Here is an 11,744-nt window from a genome sequence, read left to right as displayed (position 1 = left end):
GTGTGACTTCCTGAGAACTGAACCTCGGTGTCCTAACCTTAATTGATGAGAGCTTCATTGCTTGATGATGTGTACATACTCACCTGAAATGGACTTTTAAAGACAGATCTTCATGACTTGTTCCCACCCCAGTCCATCGTCACCTTTTTACATCATACAAGGGTACGGTAGCCATTCTTTTTGCCATTTTGGAGTGAGGAGGACAGATATGATGAAGCCAATAATTCAGGACTTAATTCTTTTCTGTGTTGTATTTTTTGCCCCTGCACCAGAATATGAAATAGCTTCCAGGAGCTCCAGCTATAAGCTTGGAAGAGTCTGTGATTGTAATCATATGATGAAAACACTCAGAATTTAAATTGGACTTCTCTTGTTTTCTCACTACTCAATTTATCTTTAGCAGATTAATGGGTCTTAGAGTCTTCCAGGTTGTGTAGAATTAGACCTCCCCTTCAACTGCTGTAATTAACACCTCTTAAAATAAAACTTGAATAAAATATTAAGACCCCTTGAAAAAGAAAATACTGAAATATGTCACTAATCAAAAACATTATAAACTAACTGACAAAAATCTTGCAAGATAGGAATAGCAATATTAATAATTAGCACACTTACTCTTACCATGCCAGGTGAGCTACTCAATGTTTACTTCACTTCATCTTAACAACAATCCTCTGAGGTAGGTCAAGTATAATTTTATAGATAGGAAACTGGCTTACGAAATAATTCTGTAACTTATCTAATTTATCCATTTATTTCCCAATATTTATGAAGTGCCTCCTATGTGACAAGCACTCTTCTATGGACAAGGAGCTTCTGTATATAGCAGCGAGAAAATAAATTTTTGATGTCAAATGTTGACGTTGCTTCCATGTAGAATTCAGGTATGACTTAATTCCATGGCCCACACTCTTAGGAGACAGTAAGGTCTCCTGGTTAGGGCAGATTAAACACCTTCCAAAAAGATGAAATTATCAAATATTCTTTAAATCCTAAACAGTCTCCAATGCAGATTTTCTGGTTCCAGAATTGTCATATTTATCTACCTCCTCTATTTTTTTTTCTATTTTTGAATATGAGATTTATTGTAATGAAAGAATTGATGGACAAGCATGGAATCCTTTGGAATTCAAGGACAGCTACACACTCTTGTCCTAGAAGAATAGAATGGCAGTTCAGAAAATCTAGAATCTACAATGCAGCTGTAATCACCTTAGCAGCGGGGTGGTCGGGGGGGAGGTCTGTTGATCTTCCCAATAGGGCACAACCACCAAAACTGCAGCTTTCTACCAGCGACTGATCCTCCCTGTCACTAGTTATGACTTACATTTTTCCTAAGGTTTATGTATCTTTTATCTACTCTATAGCCTCTGATAACTCAATTTATATTTCCTTATTTGTTCTGTTATTCATGACCCCACTCATGGCCTTGATTCTACCCCTGGACTCCTGTCTGTAGAAATTTTTAAAGCTTTCTGTCTATTGATAAGTTTGGCTATTTCCATATTTACAAATTATTATTCTGAGAAAATATGATTGGCTTAGCTCAATTCATTTTGCTTCAAACCATTTTGTTGTTTGGTCAATGGACTGGCATAATTTGTTCAAGGTCGTCTCTTGGTCTGATCAGCTTTAGCTAGAGGGCAAGTTTATATGAACTACATAGGTTTTCCTTCAGTGGGGTCTGGGGCATTTTTAGTAATAAAGGCTATAGGTGAGGCACGCACTGTGATTGACAGTTTTTACTAAAAATGAATCCTTCCTTACATTGAACTTGAAAATATCACCTTTAATCTTCAAAAAGCAGAATAAAATTTAGAGCTGGAAAGAATATTGGAAATGAGATCATAACGCTGAAATGATTTACCAAAATGAGATAGAGCTGTGATCTCTTCTGTGTTTAAAATTTTATTTCCCCTTTTCAATATGTGATCTCAACTCTTTCTTGTCTGAATTTTATTCTTTTCAATTGACAAGATGAAAGTAAAGTTCCAGTTTCTTTTTCTCTTGCAATTTACTATTCATCTAAAGAGGAGACGTATATTCCTTCATTGTCTTCTTGCTCTGCACATAGTTTTAAATCTTTTTTGGAAGTGTTTTTCTGGAACCTAGTTTAAATTTGACCAAATTATTTCTAATATTTATCATCTTGATTGTATACCCCTCTTTCCACCTTTTAAAAGACATCCCTTAGCAAATCTGGTCCATCTGGATATTCACTGTGATGCTTCAGCCACTTTATCTTTCTTCTTTCCTTGAGACATGTCAGAATTTTATCTCTCATTTTTTTTTTTCTATACCAAAGAATATCTGACTCTTTTTTTTGTTGTTGTTGTTGTTTAGAGACGAGTTTCACTATGTTGCCCAGGCTGGCCTCAAACTCTTGGGCAGAAAGGATCCTCCTGCCACAGCCTTCTAATAGACGGGATTATAGGCACATCTGTGCCTGCCCGAATCCTGATTCTTTTCTAAAACGTATTGCTTTCCATAAATCTGTAGTGTTTATTTTCTGATACTCAGCCTTCCTTTATTTTCCTTTTATAATGTAGATTCCTTTGTTGCTTCCTTTAGAAGTTTTACAACACTTCTTTTTTACTTGCTGGTTATTCTTTGCTGGCCAGAATTAACTCTGGAGTAATAATTTTCTATTAATAAGTTTTCTTCTAGTTTTTGAACAATATTGTCAGTGAACTCATCAAAACATTTTTATTTGTACTGATGGAAGCTTCTAAGAAATAAACTTCCCATAACTAGCCTGTGTTCATTTTGTGATCTGTAACAGGGAACACACCAATTTTCCATTTTATGTGTTGTACATATCAAAATCAATATCTATTTATACTGCTTTTTGCTCATATCTCAAGATATTTCCTCTCTTAGGCCTACAGATTTCCACATCCTTCCTTTCTTGGAAGCATACAGTATATTCTTTCTCATCTTCAAAGTTCCTTATGTTTTTAAACATGCTTTATTATCCTTTTTTTCCCTAAGTTCTGCCACACCGAATGTTGGTGGAAAATGCCAAGATGCATTTACTTTTTTTTTTTTTTTGACATTTTAAGTTTAATGTTCTGTACATTGGTGTATAGAAATAGGTGTGTGATTTAGCAGAGGAACAATGGACCTGAAATCTGGGTTAAAATGCTGATTGTCATTTCCTTGCTGTGTGACCATTAACTATCTACTAGACCTTTCTAAAACAGCCTCCTCAGTAAAGTAGAGGTAATATCACCTTCATATCTGGTTATGAAGATTAAATAATATAATAATATAATATAATAGTTTCTAAAGTCCTATGTAAAAATGTTTATATCATTATTAACTTGTCCCCAATTAAGTCAACATTTTTTTCTTTCTTTTTTTGTTTTTTGAGTTAAAGTCTCACTCCGACGCCCAAGCTGGAGGGCAGTGGCACTCTCACGGCCACCCCAGCATCAACTGGCTGGTCTTAGGCGATTCTTCTGCCTCAGTCTTTCAAGTAGCTGGAACTACAGGTGCATGCTACTACACCTGATTAATTTTTTGATTTTATTGTAGAGACGAGGTCTTGCCAAGTTGCCTGGGCTGGTCTTGAACCTGCGGGCTCAGGCAATCCACTTGCCTTGGCTCCCCAAAGTGCTGGGATTATGGGCTGAGCCACCAAGCTCAGCCCCAAATTTCTTTTTTAATTCCCATAATTCTTTGCCACCACTCTTCTAGTTGAATTTCTGAATCCTTTTTTAAACTCTATTTTTTCATGTACTTTCTATTCCAGTTTAACTCTTCATTGCTTTAATTGAACATTCTTCCAAAAAATACTGTTCCAGATCTTTTTTCCACTCCCAAATCTCATTCTTGAACATCTGTAGTGTAGCCAGCCCTTCACTTCTGGGATTTTGTTTTCTCATCTTATATCATAGTCTTTAAAAGAAGAAAATGAAGACACTACTTAGGCCCTGAAGTTTCTTGGTCTTGTGCCAGGGATTCCATAGAAAGCTTTTGGAGTTTTTTTCTGAGAATAGCATTCGTTTTCTGCAACAATATGCACAATGAACGTTGGTGGGAATAACACTCTTAAAGCATTCTGGGATATCAAAGCAAGTGGTTACTTTATATTGCTTATACAATACCAAAACACTTAGTTGAAAACTAAGATCACAAATGACATAAGAATAAGAATTTGGGAAACAAGTACATTCAAAGGAAGGTGAATTCTTTTACATCTTTAATGTCTTTGATATATGTGTCTTAGAAGAATGAGAATAGTCATTGGTTTTACTATGTTCAAGCATCAAATCTGGGGTATAGACAATATGGTGAAAATTTCTGTGAGGTATATAGCACTAGATATGTGAAATCCCAGAATTATTATTTTGACTGGTGTACAGCACACTGCATGGCCTATAAAATTGTCTAAGGAAATACTTGATGCTCATGACTTAACTATTACTTAGTTTCTTTCATGTAGTTTACATTTTCTACTATTTAAAGAGGGGGTCGAGAGAGATTATTACTAGGAATATTACATAGGTATAATTTCTCTAAACTTTAATCATTTTTGCTGTTAATTTCTGAGTTTTTCCTACTGCATTTGTTACTTTAAAGCATTATAAACTTATGGAGATTTTGAAGTACTTTCAGAAAGACACGGTATTAGTTAGACTTCTCTGGAGAACTAGAACTGGTAAGTTATATAGAGATATATAGGGAATTTATTATGGGAGGTGGCTTATGGGATTATGGGGTCTGAGAAGTTTCACAGTATACTGCCTTCAAGCTGGAAAACCAGGAAGGCCAGTAGTGTAATTTAGTCTGAGTTAGAAGGAATGAAATTCAGGGAAGACAATGGTGTAATTCTCAATCTTAGGCCAAAGGCTTGAGAACAAGGTGGGGAGGACTGCTGGTATGAGTCTCAGAATCTGAAGGCCCGAGAACTTGGAGCTTTCTGCTGTCCTAGGACAGGAGAAGATGAATGTTTCAGCTCCAGAAGAAAGAGAAAATCCATGTTTCTTCTACATTTACTTCTACCTGTGCCCTCAGTGATGCCTGGCCATATTGGTGAGGGTACATCTTCTTTACTTGGTCTACTGATTCAAACGCTAATCTCGAGGGAAGACACCCAGATGCAAAGTTTTACTAGCCATTTGGGTATCCCCCAACCCAGTCAAGTTGACACGTGAAATTAACCATCATAGTTACTAAAATTATGTGTTCTAATAAAAAAAAATTTGGAATAACCCTGTGAGCTATTAATGACTTTTGGTGATATTGACTTTTATATTTCTGAATTTCATTTTATAAACCCAGGAGAAAATTTCTGAATGATAATCAGCCAATGGAAAAACTTGTTTTGATAAATATATCAGTGAATGCAATTAAACATGTAACCTAATTTGAAAATAATTTGTATTCTAACAAATTACTGGCTAGTTTCTTTTATTCAGATAACTAATTGTTAATCAAAAGCTAAATCTTTGAAGAAAAAATGTTTTTCTTCTATGGTTAATATTGAGATCTTTGCATAAAGATTGGACAAAAAAATTTTAAAATGGAAAAGGTAAAGTGTAAGAAAAATTTTAACCCCATAATGACTTATGCTTTTATTAGAGTAGAAAAAATTATGTTATCCAGTCCAAACCTCATAGAAATGCCATGAAAAATATATCCAGCCTATGCTATTTATGTATTTATTTACTTTTAGTTTTAAATATATATCATTGTTCATATGGCCCTGAATCATCAAAATATTGTAGGGATGCTGAACAACTTTGGACACTCAACTCTGTGGACAATAATTGCTTAGATTTCACCCCTGCTTCTGTTCCAGTCCAAGTTCAGTAAAGTCAATTACACTTTTCATCCTGGACTATTTATTTAGTTTCTCTCTGTGGGAAGCCGGATAGTATGATGGAAAGGTGTTGGAGCATTTGGCTTGAACTCATTGTCCTGTTTTTCTCTGATACTTCTTTCCTCTGGTAAAACATCCCACACTTGCTCTAGCCCTTGATACCTAGTTCTGGCCACTGTTCATTTATATAGGGACTCTAAGGCTGGAGAGCAGACAATCAATGCTCTGCATATGTCAAAATTGAGTGATTTATGTGTCATCATTGTTGTTTTTTTCTTGTGAACAGTCTACTTGATTTTTGAATCAAGTATTTTTCAGAGTCTGAAAAATGTTTTTTTAAAAAAATTATTATGATTATTATTTTTAAGAGACAAGATCTCACTATATGGCCCAGGCTGGAATGCAATGGCTGTTCACAGTTGTGATCTTAGCATACGATAGTCTTGAACTCCTGGCCTCAAGCAATCCTCCTATAGCTGGGACTACAGGCATGTGGCACTGCATCCTGTTTTAGAGTTTTAGGTATGAGTCACTAAATTAACACCTTGAAATGCCATGTTGAAAACAGCTGATTGAATATCATAAGCCTAGACAATTACTCAAATTTCTTCTTATACCTGGTTCTTGGGTCTGAACCAGTTAGCCACTTGAACTCTCTTGAGAGTGTATTCTTAGGTTTTGAGATCTTAATCTAGGCAGACCTGAGGATGGGCCAATCTAGCCTGCTGGCACCTTCACACATTGTTCAGAGATCTGGGGATTAATTGGTCCCTCCCACTACTGCCGACAGCCACCAGGGGCCTGAGGACTGGCTTGTTCAGCCTACTGTCACCACGGTGCCAGCACCCACTCATATGTGCAACCTGATGGCTTAGGAACTGACTGGCCTGCCCAAAAAGCTACTGTCACTGCTTCCCTGGCTAAGTGCAGTGGCTCATGCCTATAATGTGACCTGGTCACTAAAAATTTGTTTCTTAAGTAGAAAGAGTTCAAATAAACAATCTAATGATGCATGCATCTTAAGATACTAGAAAAACAAGAAAAACCAAACTCAAAATTATTAGAAGGAAAGAAAAAAAAGTCAAATCAAAACTAACTCATTCTATAAGGTCAGTATTACTCTGATATCAAAACCAGACAAGGACATAACAAAAAAAATGAAAAATATAGCCCAATATTCCTGATGAACATAGGTGCCAGAATCTTCAAAAAAAAAGAAAAAAATACTGGCAAACAAAATCCAAAAACACATCAAAAAGATAAAATGCCACGAAGATAATACTCCACGATCAAATGGGATTTATCCTAGGGATGCAAGAATAGTTTCACATATACAAATGTGATATATTACATCAACAGAATGAAAGACAAAAACCTTATGACCATCTCAATAGATGAAAAAAAGATATAATTCAACAAATTAGGATAAAAACATTCTGCAAATAAGGCATAGCAAGAGCATACCTCATCATAAAAAAGGTTATATATGGCAAAATCACACCTAAATCACAACAAATGGGAAAAAACTGACCTTTCCTTTAAGAACTGAAACAAGACAAAAATGTCCACTTCCACTGTTCTTATTCAACATAGTACTGAAAGTTCTAGCCAGAGCAATCAGGCAAGAGAAAGAAATAAATGACATCAAACCTGGAAAAGAAGAAGTTGAATTGTCTATCTTTGCAGACAACGTGTTCTTATATACAGAAAAACCTAAAGATTCCACCAAAAAACTCTTAGAACTGATACATTAGTTTAGTAAAATTGAAGAATACAAAGCCAGCATACCAAAAAATCAGTAGCGTTTGTATACACCAATAATGAAGCAGTTAAAAAAGAACTCAAGAAAGCAATCCCATTTACAATAACTACAAAACAAAATAACTGGAAATAAACTTAACTAAGGAGATGAAAGATCTTTATAAGGAAAACTACAAAACACTGATGAAACAAATGAAAGAGAATGTCAACAAATACAAAGACATCCCGCACTCATGGACTGGAAGAATTAATATTGTTAAAATGATACCCAAAGCAATACACAGATTCAGTGCAATCTCTATACAATTGCCAATGACATTCTTCATAGATACAAAAAAATTTTGTGACATTCATACAGAACTTCAGAAGATTTCGAATAGGGAAAACAATTCTGAGCAAAAAGAACAAAACTAGAGGCAGCACATTACCTGACTTCAAAAGTACTACAAAGCGATAGTAACCAAAAAAGCATGGTATTGTTATAAAAACAGACACTTAGACCACTGGAACAGAGCAAAGAAGCCAGAAATAAATTTATGTATTTACAGTCAACTGACTTTTGACAAAAGCAGCAATAACACAGTGTGAAAAAGACAGCTTCTTCAACAAATGGTGCTGGGAAAAATGGATATGAGTATTCTTATGCACCAGAATGAAATTAGACCTGTCTCTTATCATATCCAAATATTAACTCAAAATGCACTGACTTAAACATAAGACTTGAAACTATAAAACTAACAGAATAAAACATAGGGGGAATGCTTCAGGAGGTTGGTCTAAGCAAAGATTTTATAGCTAAGACCTCAAAAACATGGACAACCACAATAAAAATAGACAAAAGGGACCATATTAAACTAAGAAGCTTCTGTACAGCAAAGGAAACAATCAACAGACCGAAGAGACAGCCTGTTGAATGAGAGAATGAGAGATGAGCTAGTCATCTGATAAGGGACTAATATCCAGAATATACAAGAAACTTAACAGCAAAATTAAACCAAATAATCCCATTAAAAAGTGGCCAGGCATGGTGGTTTATGTCTGTAATCCCAGCACTTCGAAAGGTCGAGGCAGGAAGATCATTTGAGCCCAGGTGTTCAAGACTAGCCTGGACAACATAGACAGATCCTGTCTCTACAAAAAATACATTTACAAAATTAGTTGAACACAATGGCATATGTCTGCAGTCCCAACTAGTCAGGAGGCTGAGGCAAGAGGATAGCCTGAGCCCAGGAGTTTCTGACTGCAGTGAGCTATGATTACACCACTGCACTCCAGCCTGGATGATAGTGTGAAATTCCATCTCAAAAGCAAAAACAAAAAGAAAAATGGGCAAAGGATCTTAACAGAACTTTTTCTAAAGGTGACATATAAATGACCAACAGGTATATTAAAAGCGCTCAACATACTAATGAACAGAGAAAGACAAATCAAAACTACAAGGAGATAGCATCTTACCCCACTTAGAATGGCTATTATCAAAAAGGCAAAAAATAAAAATGCTGATGAAGATGTGGAGAAAGAGGATTATTATACACTCTTGGTTGAAATGCAAATTAATACAGCTATTCTGAAAAACACTATGGAAGTTTCTTGAAAAACTAAAAATCGAAATATCATACAATTCAGCAATCTACTATTAGGTATTTATACAAAGGAAAGGAAATCAACATATCAAGGGATATCTGCACCCCCATGTTTATTACTGTTCTGTGCACAATAACCAAGATGTGGAATCGACTTAAGTGCCCATTAATGGATGAATGGAAAATGAAAATGTGGTATATGTAACCAGTAGAATACTATTTGGCCATAAAAAGAGTGTCATTTGCAGGAACATGGATGGAACTGGAGGACATTATATTAAGTGAAATAAACCAGGCACTGAAAAAAATATTACATATTCCCACTCATATGTGGGAGTTAAGCAATTTTATCTCATGGAGGTAGAGAGTAGAATGATAGTTAACAAAGGAGAAGGGATAGAGGATGAAGATAGGTTGGTGACTATAGTTAACAAAATATATTATATACTTCAAAATAGCTAGGAGAAATTTGAAATGTCTTCAACACAAGTAATAAATGTTTGATGTGATAAAAATCCTAAATATCATGATTTGATCACTAAACATTGTGTGCAAATATGAACATATCATATGTACCTCATAGATAGTATAATTATTTTATATCAATAAATTTTTTAAAACCCACAACTGTTAAAACTAATAAATAAATCAGTGAAGTTGAAGGATACAAAATCAGCATACAAAAAATAAGTTACATCTCTATATACTAACAATGAAATATGTGGAAGGGTATTCACTTACAATTGCATCGAGAAGAATGAGATACTTAATTAAAGAGATGAAAAACTTGGGTCCTGAAAACTACAAAAACTTGATTAAAAAAATTATAGAAGACACAAATAAAAGGAAAGATATCCCATGTTCCTAGAGTGGAAGATTTAATATTGTTAAAATTTTCATGCCACCCAAAGTAATTTACAGGTTGAATTCAATCCTTATCAAAATTCCAATTCCAATTTTATTTATAGAAATAAAAAAAATTCTAAAATTCACAAAAGACCCCAAATACCCTGAACAATTTTTAGAAACAACAAAACTGTAGCCATCACACTTACTGATTTCAAAATATATTACAAAGCTACAGTAATTAAAATAGTATGATACTCACAAAAAAGAGAGACATATACATTAATGGAACAGAATAGAAGGCCCAGAAATGGCCTCATGTGTATGGTCTACTGATCTTTGACAAGGGTGCCAAGAGTACATGATGGGAAAAGTGTAGTTTCTTCAACAAAGTGGTGTTGGGAATACTGGATATCCAAATGTAAAAAAATGAAATCAGACCTTGATCTTATACTACAACATAAAAATAGACTCAATATGGAATAAAGACTCAAATGTAAGATCTGAAACTATAAAACTTGTCAAAGAAAACACAGAGGAAAACTTCATGAAATTGGTCTTAGCAATGATTTCTTGGATATATCACCAAGCGTACAAGCAACAAAAGATAACATAGACAAATGGAATACATCAAACTAAAAAGTTTATGCCCAGCAAAGGAAACAGTTATCCAAATGAAAAGGCAATCAATGAAATGGGAAAAAATATCTGCAAATCATTTATCAATATCTAAAATATATAAGGAAATTATTCAACTCAATATTGTAGCAAAAAACAAATAACCTGATTTTAAAAATGGGCAAAAGGCTTGAGTAGACATTTCTCCAAAAAAGACACACAAGTGGCCAACAAGTGCACAAAAAGATGCTGAACATCACTCATCATCAGGGAAGTGCAAATTAAAACCACAATAAGAACCTCATATCTGTTAGGATATATAAATAAGTGTTGGTGAGGATGTGGAGAAATCGGAATCCTTATACACCACTGGTGCAAATGTAAAAATGGCATAGTTGCTATAGGAAATAGTATGGAGGCTTCTCAAAAAATGAAGAATAGAAATATCATACGATCCAACAATCCCACTTCTGGGTATTTATTTATTCCAAAGAATTTTGAAATCAGGATCTGAAGAGATATTTGCATTCTCTTTTACACTGCAGCATTATTCACAGTAGCCAAGATGTAGAAGTGACCTAAATGTCCATTGACAGATAAACAGATAAAGAAAATGTGAGATGTATATATATTTTATATATATATGAAATATATATAATATTATTCAACCTTTAAAAATAAGGAAATACAATCATCTGCGACAGCATAGGTGAACCTGTGAGACATTATGCTAAGTGAAATGAGCCAATCACAGATGGATAAATAATGCATAGTTCCACTTATATAAAGTATCTAGCAAACTGACATCCCGTGCATTCTGATGCTGAGAAACATATGGCACCACTTCTTGGTATTCTTATAAAAATGTGTAACCTGATTTAATCATGAGGAAATATCAGACAAAAACAAAATTGAGGAGCATTCAACAGAGTAAACAGCCTATTATGGGAAGGTTGTGAAAGACCGAAAGACTATTTCAGATTAAAGGAGATTAAAGAGATATGACTGCTAAATGCAATATAGGATCCTGGATTACCAGATCCTAGATTACAATACTTCTTGGCTCTTAAAGATATTATTAAGACAATTAGCAAAATTTGTATAGGCCT

Source organism: Carlito syrichta, unplaced genomic scaffold, assembly GCF_000164805.1.
Source record: "Carlito syrichta isolate Samal-C Ts95f unplaced genomic scaffold, Tarsius_syrichta-2.0.1 Scaffold315407, whole genome shotgun sequence".
NCBI classification, from domain to species: Eukaryota; Metazoa; Chordata; class Mammalia; order Primates; family Tarsiidae; genus Carlito; species Carlito syrichta.
Note: the sequence above shows the minus strand (reverse complement) of the source record.